A 15,207-nucleotide genomic window follows, 5' to 3' on the forward strand; every position below is an offset into this window, starting at 1 on the left:
CCCACGTTTCATATTTAAGGTTGAGTGGTAGAAAGGACTTTCTAGTCCTAACTCCGCCTAATAAAGAGTATTTTCATTTTCATTTTCATATTCAATGGTAACTGTAGGAAAAATTTAATGTGAAATACGTGCGCAAAGTTCGTTTGCTGCACTCAAGAAACCATTATTCCGAACTCGCCTACGGCTCGTGCGTAAACGTTTCTTTCGTTGCAGCAAACTGTCACTTTGCGCACTAGTTGCACAAATAACTATTGACGCATCATCACGTCTGAACTACTGGACTGATTATCTTGAAATTTTGCATATAGATTCTTTTATTTACCGAGGATGGTTATAGACCTATTTTCAATTCTTCAAGATTTCATTACTTCAAGTTTTCAGTTTGTCAAGTTTTTGGACCCTTGCGGAGCATGGGTCACCTGCTAGTCAGAAATAAATAAACTGCTTGCATCTGAAAATAAAATGAGCCTTGCATTGAGGAATATCTATATATGAAGTACGGAATAGCCTATAATATAACCGTTGAAACTTAAAAAACTTCGTGAAACTTTGGTGAATATAAACAGAGATAGCCTACTCAACACCAAGAAAATTCGTTCCTTTCTTTTGTAGTTGTGACCATGATGTAGGTAGCCGAACTAAAATGGTTCCATCCACCCTTCAAGTTAGTAACAGCGGATGTCAAATACGGACAGCTAATAGATGACAAGGAATCTACCTTTTGGGTTTTTTCTTTTCCTCAGATTCTCACCACAAAAGAAATACCATCCATTTCCATGGTCGGCTACCCTTGTTATTATGACAATGATGATGACGATGGTGATGATGATGATGATTATTATGACAGTGGTGAGACTTCCAGCTTATAATGATCTCCAAGGTTTTGAAAAGCAACAATTCATAACCACCCAGACTACCTACCTCATAAAGTAGGTCTTATTGGGGTTATAGAATCATATAACTATAGTTAAAGTAGATTAACACAATAGAGCTCGTAGGAGTTATAAAGGTAACTCCTAACTATATTCACATTAGAGTAACTATATAACTTATTATACCCCAACACATATAATTTATAGTGGGGTGTATATTAATTTATTCATTGAAATTATCATTTGTTGAAACATTGAAGCATTGTTGAAACACCGCTGATTTATGTAGTTACATTACAATACTATAATATTATCAATATTCTAATGTTGCATTCAATCTTCATTGTAATTAATAAGTTTTCATAATATGTGAAATTTGTTGCATATACTGCTATACTGTTATTTATTGTAAATTCGTGTATAAACCAGAATATATTGTAACTTACGTGAATAAATAATTCTTACTTCTAAAAAAAAATAACTTATACTCTCGGTCATCCCTTTCTTTGAAGTGAAGGGTGAATTCTATTAGTCTAAACTAATTTGTTATAGATCTATCAGATAATTGAATATAGTGTTGTGTCTCCTTGACTGGGAATCTTTGGAGAAATCTAATGTGTAAGATTTTAACCCCAAGTTTTGTGAAAAATTGAAAAAGATTTGAAAGAAGTGAAAGATTTTAACTTCAAGTTATCTCAAACAAGAGATAATGATGACTGTAAATCAGGATAAACACCTGTGTATGTCTTTTCTGTATAGGGCTACTTTTTATAGAAATAGAGAGAAAAATAAAAATCTCAGTACCCTTTTTAAATATATTTAATCACAACATGTTTCGGACACTGATGCCATTTTCAAGTGATCAAGTGATAGCGGATTGCGCTATCTTTTTCTCGCTTTGCTCTGTTGCCAGATCGTCTTTTAACAATGTAGAATCAATTAACAAAATATTTCATCTTAATTATCAAAATTCATTATGAAATTATTGAAAGATATAATTTCTTGCTAAATAAAATATAGTAGTTGATTATTTTAAACGAGAATAAACAGTTAATATTACATCAATAAACCAGTATATGGCATCAATGTCCGAAACATGTTGTGATTAAATAATAATCCATAAAGGGTACTGAAATTTTCATTTTTCTTTCTATTTCTAAACACCTGTGTTTTAGGCATAGAAATACAGGGATATTCACTATTATATTACTATGGTTCCAGACAAAACCCTTTGTAGATAAGATTTCTCTCTAAAAGCGGTTGCTTCTCCCAAGTTGTTTCAACAATTAAACCCGTTACTCACTTTCCTTCTAACTTCCAGTACCTATAAAATACCACCTTCATTAAACATTGTTCAAAATCACTTAGAAATTATAGTCCTGGAGACGATAGTAAATTTTGTATTAGCTCAGTTAAGTTGGTGAAACCTTATAATAATCATGCTATGAGAAAGGATAATGTTTATTAATAGTTTTCAAGTTTTTTTTAGAACTCTAGATCTCTAGTCAATATCAGCAATCAATTTATTTATTTATTTATTCATATTTAAATACAATCCAGGTAAAAACAAACAGGCATTTGCACAAAACTGCTTCAAACCTTAATTTGGAATAGCGGTACACAGTCTAAAGGTTATCTTACTTACGTAATATTTCATTTTTTTCATCCCACTGACCGCCTATGAAAGGGGTATAAGGATTTGTCAATTATAATTTAAGTCGTCAATCTTTGCATTCTATAATGCAAAAAGAATTCCTCACTGGAATAAGGACAAACCTGTAACAACTCCTCCCTCACCTTAATTCTGAACTTTTCACCTGTAAGAGATTTTATGCGTGTTGGCAATGAATTATAAAGCCGAATTCCTGCACTCTTTACCCCCCTCTCATACATACCAGTTCGATGAATGTCGTCTCTGAGGTTTTGTCTATATCTGGTATTGTATGAGTGGAACAACTCTCCTGCATTGAACCTATCTTTATTCCTATCAATAAAACAAAGAGCCTCTAAAAAATATACACCCGGTAGTGGGAGAATCTTTTTACTCTTTGAAATAATCTCTACAACTTGCTCTAATAGATTCAATTTGCTAAATGCTACAACTTGCTCTAACGAAAATGATAACAATTTAGACCAAACTAGAAAACGAATGCAATTTTTCAAGCCATGAACTCAAAATTGGAACAAACAAATAAAATGATTTCTACTGAATGATTTCAATTAAACTTTGAATCACTGTAGAATCACCTTTACCTAGTAGGCTAATTGATTATCACTCACTCTGAGAAATTGATAACGATAGTAATAATCATAATAATAAATTATTTGCATTAAAAATGTATAAAAAACTCGTATCTATAAAGAAGCAAAAACTGGAAACATTCCAACATTCCATTCTCGTCAAAGAAATTTCTAATTAGAATAATTTCTATAGAGTGGTTGGTTCTCAGATCATAACATTAATTCACTGGCATTTATTCTGTTATCCTCAAGACTAGATGCAAGACACGCTGATTGAAAGCTACAATTATTTTTGATGTTAGGCAAAAAATTAACCTATCTCATAGCACCAATGAATGACTCCATTAGCTAGTTACCATAAAATTATATCGAGTTGGAGCTGGAAAGAGGATTCAGGAAAACTTGAATTGTTTTTTTAATTTGTAAATATCATCCTCATTCCATGGATTCCGTTAGTCTGTGAGTTTGTAACGGTGGATTGAAACTAGATTTATTAAACTAATTGAAGATGGAATTATTTTTAATGCGATGGGAAGATTTTATTCAAGCTTCTTACTAGTTGAATTTGATGCAGTTATTTTTGATGCAATTGGAAAGATATTCAAGTTTCCTACTATTCAAGTTTTTAATCGAATCTGTAAATAATTATGATGGTTGAGAGATAGTTTTAACATGATAGAGATAGTAAAGGGAATTACAGTATGAAATAGTGTCCGATTCAATAACTAATTCTCTCTATAAAGGATTAGTTACACTATATTAATGTAATAATGTCAAACGTTCCACCATAAATGAACTATATCAGTCATTAAACTAGAGTAAATAACGTACAATATACACTGAAAAATACGATTTAATTTTTTCAAGTTCTCGATTATTGATGGATTAACTGATGAACGGAAACTAATAAACCTTTCACTATTATTCCGGGCGAATCATTAATGATGATTGTAAAATGATTAAAGACCCCGTACAATATACAATATACACTCTGTACAATATACAATGAAAATACGATCCGAGTTGTTAAAGTTTTCGATTATTGATTGATAAACGGATATGAACGGAAACTAATAAATTTTTTAATTGAAAAAATCGTTAATGATGCTTGTAAAATGACTTGGAAAACAATTTGATGTAAACCATTTAAAGCCTGGTTGAACATTCAATTCCAGTTAAATATGTGGAGCAGCTTTGTAAATTCATATCCTTATTTTACAGAATTGAATATTTTTATTCTTTATTCAAAAAATAAATGAACAATCAATTACATCAAAAATAGAAGCAAATACAATATTTTGCAGCTTTGTAAATCAAATCCTTATTTCACAGAATTGAATAACTTTAAGATATCAATTTTATTCTTCCTACATCAAGTTAGTATGGATTTAATCCAATCGATTCAATCTCTACAACTGTAACAAAAAAAAATGTAATTATGCATTAACCAAGAAAAAACTGTATCTAATAATTGTAACCATTCAACGGTATGCATTCAATTCAATTGTTTCAATTCGGACAATTGCAACAAAAAAGGAACTTACTTAAAATACAGTATGTACTTTCTTTATCCTTCTAGAATATTCTTGTTCATCCTCCAATAAACAACTGTATGGATTCAATTCAATTGATTCAATTTTGACAACTGCAACCAAATAAGTACTCACTCAAAATACAGTATGTTAATATGAAATTAGAGATTTTCGCCGTACTCACAATAAATTTTGAATCAGTGATCTAAACACTGAATAATTCACTTCACTTTTCGTATATTGATACAAAATTGAGCTTGTTAAGGTAGTCATCATCATCACCATCATCATCATCATCATCTTCTTCTTCTTCTTCTTCTTCTTCTTCTTCTTCTTCTTCTTCTTCTTCTTCATCACCATAATAATAATAATTATTATTATAATCATCATCATCATCATCATCCTCATCATCAGTATTCTGCCATACGGCCGGTCAATACATGATTCCTTCTCCAATAATATTGTTTCAACTAATTGTTAAGGTATTAAGGTAATAAAATTCCGGGTTGTTTCGCAACAGTTGAAGCTATTCAGGGAACCACATCATGCCCATCACTGGATTAGATTTTTATCTGATTCTCAGAAGGACTGTTGAATGCTAAATAAAGCAACTGATCTCCAATTCAGGGGTCGTACACATTATCATGTTGGGCTCACTTCATTACGAATCCTCTGTCTTTCTCCTGACAGAAACACCATTGTCTAAACGTGGTCTGCATTGCCAACCATTTGGAATTGGTCTGGTTTGAAATACTTACATGGAGGACTGCTTACTATAATTATTATAATACTTATCTCTTCCTCTCTCACGCACTCTCTCTCTCTTTCACTCACTCTCTCACTCTTACTCTCTCTTAATATCACTCTTTCTCTCTCTCTCGCCCTCTCCCTATAAGGGGACATCTCTCCAAAATACGGCAACATTTCATTCCGTGGACCATCTGTAATTCTTAAACATTCTTTCGAGAATTTGAACTGGATTTATTGGTTTCAAATTCCAAAATACGGCAACATTTCATTCCGTGGACCATCTGTAATTCTTAAACATTCTTTCGAGAATTTGAACTGGATTTATTGGTTTCAAATTTATTGTTTCACAAACCATTCTCTTTATTATTATATCTCGTTTTTGCTCCTTGTATTAGTGGATTTCCTACGATGTTCGAGTCCTTATATGGATCAATTCATTGTAATCAACATTTCATCGATATCCAATTCATCGAAATTCAATTGGATTTTCATTGTTTTTGAATTACTGGGTGTTGTTTAGTTACCAAGTTGTTTTCTGTTACAAGGTACCTACTAACAATTTCATCATATTAGCTTGATTTATATCCAGGATTTTGATGAGAATCATTGTAAATTCTTCAGCTAATAGTTTTTGTTTTTGTTTTTGCCACACAATACTGTTTATTCGAAGAAATAAACTATAAAATTGAAAATTCTAGTTGGTCTAATTTGTTGAATAATATTTGGAGAATGATAGTCGTGCATCCAAAGCGATTTTTTGGATTAAATTCACTTTGTCCCGTCTAAAACATATTTTTCATGCTCTATTCTTACGTCTCATCAAATTTTTCCCCATAGTAATAGAAAAAATCTATCACAAGTTAACGTAGATTATTTGAGTTCATTCAACTTTTGTTTGCTAGGACAGCCGATGACAACTTGAAGAAGTGTTGTTAATTTTAATATTATATGATTGTATGGTATGAGTTCAGCTGAAGATGTGGTAGGTTTTACCATGAAACCTGGTTCTGAATTATAAATTAATTTTCGAATAAATAAAAGTGGTATTGACAATATCAAAGTCTTATTCTTTCAATTTTAATATTGTTTTGTTATCTCTTGAAAAGTGGAATCATTAAAGTCAAATGTACAACTCTATAGAACTGAGACTGTACTATTCTCTATTCTGAAACGTACTATTTTCTCTCTAAAAATGAGATTGTAGTATTCTCTATTCTCAAATATACTAATCTCTCTCTAAAACTGATATTGTAATATTCTAAAATGTACTATTTTGTCTTTAAAACTGAGATTGTACTATACTCTATTCTAAAAATATAGTAATCTCTCTCTGAAATTGATATTTTACTATTCTCAAATGTATTTTTTTGTCTCTAAACCTGAGATTGTTCTATAATCTATTCTCAAATTTAGTAATCTCTCTCTAAAACTGATCTTGTAATATTCTTAAATGTACTATTTTGTCTCTAAAACTGAGATTGTACTATTCTCTATTCTCAAATAGAATAATTAAACTGAACTAATCTCTCTCTCTTAAACTGATTTTGTAATATTCTTAAATGTACTATTTTCTCTTTAAAACGGAGATTGTACTACACTCTATTCTCAAATGTATTAATCTCTCTCTAAAAATGATATTGTACTATTCTCAAATGTATTATTTTGTCTCTAAAACTGAGATTGTACCGTTCTCTATTCTCAAATAGAATAATTAAACTGAACTAATCTCTCTCTCTTAAACTGATTTTGTAATATTCTTAAATGTACTATTTTGTCTTTAAAACGGAGATTGTACTACACTCTATTCTCAAATGTACTAATCTCTCTCTAAAAATGATATTGTACTATTCTCAAATGTATTATTTTGTCTCTAAAACTGAGATTGTACTATTCTCTATTCTCAAATAGAATAAATGAAGTAATCTCTCTCTCTCTTAAACTGATCTTGTACTATTCTTAAATGTACTATTCTCTCTCTAAAACAGATATTGTACTATTCTCAATGTACTATTCTGTCTCTAAAACTGAGATTGTACTATTCTCTAAATTTGTACTACTCTCTATTCTCAAAAAAGGTATTCTCTAAACTGAGATTGCGGCTGGTAGCCAGACAAGACAGCTTGACACGTTCAAAAAGAGGAGATGAAAAAAGAGAAGCCGGATGAAGAAGAAGAATGAGGGTAAAAGGAGAGAAGTAGAATGAAAAAAGAGAAATACGTAATGAGGGTGCTGAACCCAAGCTCCCATGGTCTGTCTTTCTGACACACATGTTGCCTGTCTCAAACCCCCCCCCCCACCACCACCTCTCACCACATGTCGACACCCCACGTCATCCGTCCTGCTTTAAAAGCGTGACAAACCTTTGTGACTCCTGCCGATAGCGCCAGGAGAGAGAGAGTGTGTGTGTAAAAGACAGTGTGAGAGCGTGTGTGATATAGAGAGAAAGAGAGATACATTGAGAGAGAGAGAGAGAGAGAGGAGGGGTGTGTGAGAGAGCGAGAGAGAGAGATTGAGATTGAGGGAGGGAGAGGTAATGAGAGAGGTAGAGTGAGAGTTGGTGAGAGAGTGGTAGAGGTAGAGTGAGAGGGAGGGACTCTTTACTATAAATACTGGTTGCTTTAAATATATAGCTACAATAAAGAAATATTTGTATCTCAAGTTTTCAGTCTCAGACTTTATAAAGATTAACAATGTACAAATTCTGGAAGCTGTCCAAGAAGTGTGCACTAGCTACCACATGGTATTCTACATGAAATCTTTAAAAATCAATTGTCCCTACAAAATACAAGATATTCCTCACCTTTATTTATTCATTGATAACAATGAATAAATTTAATTCCTCTTGAATTTGTTGAGAAAGTTTTAAATTGAAATGTAGTATGTTCAACGACCGGCTATTTTTCTCTTCCAACAGAAATATGATTATTTTAGTTCATATCCTTTTATTTCTAAGTACTTTTTGCTCTTAGTTTTGGGCTCTACTCTTTCTAAGGTACTATCAAAGAAAACTTATTCTAGATTGTTTTATTCTATAGTATTACCAAGAGACCACATTGTCATAAATGATCACTGGAACTATTACATAACTCTAATACAAACAAAATTGTCATATACATACAAAATTGTCGCTGATAGAAAATTTTCTTTCAATTTCATCTTTCAAACCCGTTTTCAGCACTTCACTGGACCTGATAAGTTGTTTATTTATTTATTTATACGTTGATACAATAACAAATCATATAAATATGATTGGGAAGGAACAACAGGCTTGGCCCAAAACTATTCCATTCCCAAATTTTGATTACATGTCCAAAAAATAGGTTATGTTTCTTCTGTAAGAAGTTCAAGCTCAACTTTCGTCCAAAAATAAATATGAGATGCAAATTTTAAATTTAGAAAAATTAAAACACCAAATTATAGTTAAATATTACACTTAATTATCACTGCACATTGTATTAATTGTTCTTACCCATTTGCCAATGTATTCCAAAATATCTCTTACACATGCAAAATTGTCTCAGAAAATTTTTGTGTTGTTTCAATTTCATCTTTCACACCCGTTTTTCAGCACTTCACTGGACTTGATGAGTCGTTATTACCCATTTTCCAATGTATTCAACCTTGGTTCTTTTGTACGATTTCCCGAAATTCACTATCATTCACTTACATCAAAATATTTGGAAGATAAAATTTGTACCACCACAAATTTTGTGGTGAAAGATCACACTCAAAATGAGAACTGAGAAATCCATCCATTGATCCCAATACTCAAAATTAATTTAATGAATTTTTGGCGAGAGATAGGTACTTTCCAAAATTCATCCAGATCACACTCAAAATGAGAACTGAGAAATCCATCCATTGATCCCAATACTCAAAATTAATTTAATGAATTTTTGGCGAGAGATAGGTACTTTCCAAAATTCATCCAATTAACAGATTGAATCAACCGGGTTCGCTTCCAAATAGTTTTTGTATAGTTGAATTTCCATCTAGCTTTTTACCCTGTTGTCAATATTTGCAGTAGCAGAAGTCTTCGGGGTGATTTACAGCATTTAATTGGGAATTTCGTTTAATAATACTTATTTATCCAATTAAACTTTGGTGGGAATTACTTTGCCCAATACTTATAGACCTACTATTAATAATAATACAATCACACACTGATTATACAGTTACTGTACTGAGAAACGTATCCACAGAATCTCAGCTGCCTACCTTCTAGTATTCTTTTCTCATTCATATTTTGGACGACGAATTCCATTCATAAAAACGTGAGACATGAGGGAAGCGGCAGTTTAGTGGGCATTAACAGATGCCCACGCTAACACTCGTCAAAACATGAATGAAAGCATGTGCAACAAGGATGTTTACTAGTAGAGTGAGGAGAGAAAGAGAGAAGGTAAAGCAAACATAAAGCAAACACTCGTCAAAATATGAATGAGTGTGGGAGAAGGATCCTATGAAGAAAAGTGAGAGGAAAGGATGGGATATGATGGTGTAAAGCAAACTCTCGTCGAAATATGGATGTGGGAGAAGATGAAGAAGAAGAAGAAGAAGAAGAAGAAGAAGAAGAAGAAGAGATGCTGGGAAGAAAGAGAATGATAGGGAGAAAAAAAGGATGTGAAATAGGAATGGTCCCCTAACTAGCAAGACATTCGTTCCTGACAAATTAGGACCAATTGGATTGTGTATGTTATACCAACATTCCCTCAATTTGGCCCTCTCCAATTAAAAATCACATGATTCATATCCTGCTCAAAACAATCCTTGTATGAGAATGATTGTCAAGATCTTGTAAATCCCTCGTCATTAAAAATGTTATGAAAGAAAACTGGAAATTTAGTTCAGGAATAGTATGGTGATTGAAAGCTGATTCCAGTATTATTTTTACTTTCCTTGCCCTATTACCATAGGTAAGGAAAGTATTGCTTTCCGAAAAAAAACTAAGGTACCCGAATTTCTAAATTTCTATACGTTTCAAGGTCACCTGAGTCCAAAAAACTGGTTTTTGGGTATTGGTCTGTATGTGTGTGTGTGTGTATGAGTGTATGTGCGTCTGTGTACACGATATCTCATCTCCCAATCAACGGATAGACTTGAAATTTGGAACTTAAGGTCCTTTCACTATAAGGATCCGACAAGAACAATTTCGATCGAATGCAATTCAAGATGGCGGCTAAAATGGCGAAAATGTTGTCAAAAACAGGGTTTTTCGTGATTTTCTCGGAAATGGCTCCAACGATTTTGATCAAATTCATACTTAAAATAGTCATCGATAAGCTCTATCAACTGCCACAAGTCCCATATCTGTAAAAATTTCAGGAGCTCCGCCCCATCAATGCAGATAGATTCCCAATTATCAGGCTTCAGATACAATTGAAACAAAAAAAATCAAGTGGAGTAGATTGAGCATGAAAATCTCTACAATTAATGTTCAGTAACATTTTCACCTAAAATTGAAAATAAGATTTAAATTCCAGAAAATGTGATTATTCAATTGCAAATTATTGTTGATTCTATTAAATCATTCACTATGAAGAGATAGCAGACCTCATGTGTGTCTCCAGCATTATTGCCCTGTCACCAGCTGGCTCAAATATTAGAATAGTAGACTTGAGATGCGCGGGAACACTAGCGTCAGGTGATCAATTTTCATAACGGCAAGGAAAGTTGTGTGAGTGCGTCACACCAGATTTTTTCTGATGTAGCTGTGTCATTTGAACTGACATAATAATGTAGATAATCTGTAATTTAATTATGTATTAGTAGTTAGAGCTGATTACATTATTCTTGTTTGATAATGTAGCTATTTCATGTGAACTGAAATGTTTATTCGTCATTTAAAGTACAGTAGATTTGGAGAAATGTAATACTCATTCAATATTGAATACGTTTGTTTTTCTCAGAGTATAGAATGTATAGAAGGAGAGCATCACCAGAGAAAAAAAAATAATGCTAAGTATCCAAGCAAAGGCAAATATTACATATTATGGTCAAATAATTGACTATACTTTTACGTACATTCATAGAATAAGAGTAAAAAGAATATGGTACTTGAAAATTGGTATAATTAGTCAAAGCATGTTGTGAATAATTATTGATGATTAATGAAAAAGAGCACTAGTGGATTTTTATTCTATCAATACTATTGTAGTAACCCTAAAAGGAAAACCTTAAAAAGTAAAACCTTAAACCTTGTTACCCTTAAAGGTAACCCTATAAGGGAAAGCGAGAAGAATTCAAAATTACATTCTATACGCTCTGGCTCCTCTATGTCTAGAGAAACCAGTTGATTAAATTCAAATATGATGGAATAGAAACTGATGAGAAAATAAACTGAATGATTGATAGCTCAATATTCTTGTATTGAAATCCTAGTATTCCTGAGAAATAAATAAATTAATTTGAAATGAGAGAATCAATAATAATAATAATTGCTAATTTTTTGAATTGAATAATAATACTCTTCAATGTTTGATTCCATTACGAACTGCTTGTTAAATAATCACTTTTAACAATTAATTACGACATAACAGTCAGGTATTTATATAAATAAAAACTATTAGATTCTACTTACATAAGTGTAGCGCTTGTAAGTAGAAGCTAATAGCTTTTATTTATATAAATTCCTGACTGCTATGTCGTAATTAATTGTTCAAAGTAAATAATAATATTCAATTGAATAATAATTGCTCAATACTGTATTCAAGTTCTATTATTTTTGAGAAATATATTACTGTTATTCTTCAGAAATTTACCAATAATTTGTTTACGTTCATTTATTGTTCTACATCTCGCAAAAAAACTAAAGCAATCAATAAGAAAACTGAATTAGAAACACATTGTCCTGAGTTTGATGAATGAAAACAAAATCATTCCAATTAGGTGAGGGAGGACTTCAAGGTCATATCGAGTTGATGTCTATCATATCGGTTTTCAGTTGAAAGAATTTGCCAGTTAGACAGTTAGTTGAACAAATGATTTGCTACCATAGCAAAACGGCAATGAACTTTGAGTTATCCGTAGAATTGGTCTCAATTTTATTCCTATAGAAGTATCATTCATGAGTAGGCTACTGCATAGAGTAAATATATATATATATATATATATATATATATATTATATATATATATATATATATTCATTTGTCTTTACAATATTATTTATCTCTGGCTATTGTGACTTTAATACATAAATACAGTGATAGCTTTTTAAATTATCATGTTTCTAGAAATAACATAAACTAATTTTTGGATGATGAATGGAATTTCCAACGCTTTCTGATAATGGAATATCAAGCAGAGAGTACAAAATTTAATTGCATTCAATGTATGTTCATTTTTTACCCTCTGATTGCAATTACAGTATTATTTTGCAGAATATCTCAATAGGTATATTCTATTTGATACTAAGCTTTTGTATTTCGATGTTCCAATATGATAAAACTATTTTTTATGAAATGTAATTAGAGATTATGTTTAATTGCCATCACAGATTTATGTTTTTCAGTCCAAGTTGCAATGCAGATTTACATATACAAGAAGATTCATACTGTTCCAGTTTCGAAACATAGAATAACAAAAATTAAATAAAAATTCTAAGAAATTGTCAAAAACCACAGATTTAAAGACCGGTTTTGGTTGTTACACCACTGTCAATCTCTGATAAACTAATAAACTGTTTAATCTGATAAACTATTTAGACTTGTTAGATATTGTTTAAATTAATATTGATATACTAACATTGTTTATCACACATTGACAATGGTGTAACAACCGAAACCGGTCTTTAAATCTGTGGTTTTTGACAATTTCTTAGTATTTTTATCTAATATGAATAATTACCACAATATCAGCTTCTCAACTACACAAAAAGTGAAAAAATGCATAACAAAAATATTACATTTAATTCATCTCATTAGAATATTATTTATTTCAGGTTCAATACAAATCAATGGAATTTATAAAACTTATCACTCAACTCTCAAAACTAGTCCTTTTTTCCATCAGCTGGACACATGAACTCCAAATATTTTCCCATTCTTCCCACACAGCACAAAAAGTTTAAAAAACGTTTAATAAATGTTTAAAATGTATAAATCTGATAAACGTTATGAAAACAACGTTTAATAAACGTTAGAAAAGTTTACTAAATTAAACGTTTATTCTATAAACGTTTAATAAACGTCTAGAATGTATAATGCTGATAAACGTTATGAAAACAACGTTTGATAAACGTTAGAAATGTTTACTAAAATAAACGTTTGAAAGGTTTGGTACAGTATGGAATCTTTACAGTACCTATACCCAGTCAACACCCAAGTGAAAATGTTAAAAGTGAAAATCAAACATTTTTTCACGTGAAAAAGTCAGTGGTAAAATTGATAACATAAGATTCTCGAGAAAAAGTGTAAAAGTTCAAAACACATAGGCCTATAGTGAAATTCTTAAAGTTGGAATAATATTAAAATTAAATGATTTTTACAATCAATAATCATTTACAGGCTACTAAAAATATTGAAGTGATAACATCGTCGTCATAGCATTGTGTTGAAAAAGTTATGGATTTTTTTAAAAATACAATCGTATTGTATTGTTTATTACAATTGGAGCAAATGAGTGGGGGCGGGAAGTGACTCCTCCACCCTCACCTGTGTAGTCCAATAAAAATTCCCAATTAAATTTAAATAATTGAGTTTCCCAAAAAAGTCTCAAATTAGGCTTTCTGGTCATCAATGCTGGATAAAAATTGAATTTCAAACACTTTTTGTCTTTTGAAAAAATCGTCTACAACGCACTGTTAATGATATAATAGACTTTTTACGCTCAATCCAGATGGACTTTGATTAAATTTGCCAGATGTTTAAGTTTTTCAAAAAGTCGAAAAATTGTATTTCTGATATAAAATTCTGGTTCAGAATTGAATTTCAAATACTTTTGGTCTTTTGAAAAAATCGTCTACAACGCACTGTTAATGATATAATAGACTTTTTACGCTCAATCCAGATGGACTTTGATTAAATTTGCCAGATGTTTAAGTTTTTCAAAAAGTCGAAAAATTGTATTTCTGATATAAAATTCTGGTTCAGAATTGAATTTCAAATACTTTTGGTCTTTTGAAAAAATCGTCTACAACGCACTGTTAATGATATAATAGACTTTTTACGCTCAATCCAGATGGACTTTGATTAAATTTTCCAGATGTTTAAGTTTTTCAAAAAGTCGAAAAATTGTATTTCTGATATGAAATTCTGGTTCAGAATTGAATTTCAAACACTTTTTGTCTTTTGAAAAAATCGTCTACAACGCACTGTTAATGATATAATAGACTTTTTACGCTCAATCCAGATGGACTTAGAATAAATTTGCCAGATGTTTAAGTTTTTCAAAAAGTCGAAAAATTGTATTTCTGATATAAAATTCTGGTTCAGAATTGAATTTCAAACACTTTTTGTCTTTTGAAAAAATCGTCTAAAACGCACTGTTAACGATATAATAGACCTTTTGCGCTAATTTTTATACAGATGGGGACTTAGAAATAAATCTGAGCATTTTTTTAATCTCCCAAAAATGTTCAAAAAAGCTGTCTTCAATCACCAATTTGGCTGTAGAAGTGAATTTCCAATACTTTTTCTTCATTCAAAAATCCCGTCAGACGAGCCGTTAACGTGCTACTGACGTTTGAAATTTTAAATAAATCTTATTTGATGATAAAAAAATTTGAAAAAAATCATGAACATTCCTGTTTATTTTTTCAACATTGTCCTTGAATTTCAAATAATTCCATCCAAAATTGAAAAAGTTATATCA

At 31.1% G+C, this 15,207-nt stretch overlaps 1 protein-coding gene across 1 annotated transcript in view; it reads left to right on the forward strand.

The window, feature by feature from the left end:
• LOC111044119 (protein TANC2) overlaps positions 1-15,207 on the forward strand; it is a 513,289-nt gene that overhangs the window by 245,535 nt on the left and 252,547 nt on the right. The window lies entirely within an intron of this gene.

The sequence above is a fragment of the Nilaparvata lugens genome, chromosome 4 (assembly GCF_014356525.2).
Source record: "Nilaparvata lugens isolate BPH chromosome 4, ASM1435652v1, whole genome shotgun sequence".
Taxonomy (NCBI): Eukaryota; Metazoa; Arthropoda; class Insecta; order Hemiptera; family Delphacidae; genus Nilaparvata; species Nilaparvata lugens.